At 41.6% G+C, this 1,472-nt stretch overlaps 1 pseudogene; it reads left to right on the top strand.

The window, feature by feature from the left end:
* Nucleotides 1–562: 562 nt before the first annotated feature.
* LOC147352474 (large ribosomal subunit protein eL22 pseudogene) lies at nt 563–940 on the top strand (annotated as a pseudogene).
* Nucleotides 941–1,472: the final 532 nt, after the last annotated feature.

Here is a 1,472-nt window from a genome sequence, read left to right as displayed (position 1 = left end):
GTGCAAGGGGCCCAGAACAGTGCCTGGCACACAGTAGGGCTCTGCAAGCAAGGACTGTCCTCCCTGACCCTGAGGAGTTCTCAGAGGTACCTCCTACCCCCGCCCGCCACCTACCCCTCTACCCAAAGCTGCATTTCAGTTTGTCTCGTACGCTCAGGCTTCACTCCATTACACAGGGAAATTTAGCTTCATTGATATGAAGGGGCTAATTACTACATGAGACATAATTACAAGACGGGAAATGGATTTATAGATGCTGTCAGTGGGAGGGGAAGCTGCTATGGCTGCACAGTGCTTTACAGGACTCAAAGCTGCCCAGAGTCTTGCCCTGGGAATACTTGCCTTTCCGAGAGACATCCTCCTAGAGAGGTCAGTGGTGCTACAGATTTCTGGACATCAAATCCATGTTTCCCTCTGAATTTGCTCCAGCAACAGTGACATGCTCCACAGGGTCCCTCAACACAATAAAAATCATACTTAAGAATGTAGTTGGTCTTAAAGGAAACATATGATGAGATGATCTATCTTAAAACTAGTGGAGCTTTCTGACTCTGCTGCCGCCATGGTGACTATGAGAAAGCTTGTGGAGAAGCTGGGGCAAAAAAAGAAAGCAGTTCCTGAAGTTAACCCTGGACTGTACTCATCTGTAAAAGATGGAATCATGGATAGCACCAATTTTGAGCAGTTTCTTCAGGATAGGATCAAGGTGGATGGAAAAGCTGGCAACATGGGTGGTGGTGTCCTAACCATCAAAAGAAACAAGAGTAAGATCTCTGTAACTTCCGAGGTGCCCTTTTCCAAAAGGCATTTGAAATACCTTACCAAAAAATATTTGAAGAAGAATAATCTACGTGATTGGTTAGCCGTAGTCACCAACAGCAAAGAAAGTTATGAATTGCATTACTTCCAGATTAATCAAGATGAAAGAGGAGGAAGATGAAGATTAAAATTCAATCTGGAATATTTGTATAAGTTCTTAAATAAAATTTATCAACCAAAAAAAAAAAAAAAAAAAAACCGAGAGGGAAGGAGAGATGCTGTCTAGAAACTCTAGGATGCTAGTGCCTGCTTTTCTTTGGGATTAGATGAATCTTGACAGAGAGTTATCTGTCCAGGGGCTTGCCTGATAAATAAGCACTCTTAGAGTCCCTTATGGCTTAGTTTTCTTCGATCCAAAATAACATATCCTGATGGGAAGGAGGCTCCAGAGAGATGGGATATATGTATGTGTATAGATGATTGATGATGTTATACAGCGGAAGCTAACACAACATTATAAAGCAATTATTCTTCAATAAAAAGTAGATAAATAAAATAAAATATGTATCTTGGGAATTCCCTGGTGCCCCAGTGGTTAGAACTCTGTGCTTCCAATGCAGAGGTTATGGGTTTGATCCCCAGAGAACTAAGACCCCAAATTCTGTGCAGTGTGGCCCCCCAATTTTTTTAATAAAATAATCAAATACTATATT

This window comes from Bos grunniens, chromosome 19 (genome assembly GCF_055505025.1).
Source record: "Bos grunniens cultivar Pamir isolate PY7600 chromosome 19, Bosgru_T2T1.0, whole genome shotgun sequence".
In the NCBI taxonomy this organism is placed as follows: Eukaryota; Metazoa; Chordata; class Mammalia; order Artiodactyla; family Bovidae; genus Bos; species Bos grunniens.
The sequence above is the reverse complement of the archived record's forward strand: the minus strand, read 5'-3'. Positions and strand labels throughout refer to the sequence as shown.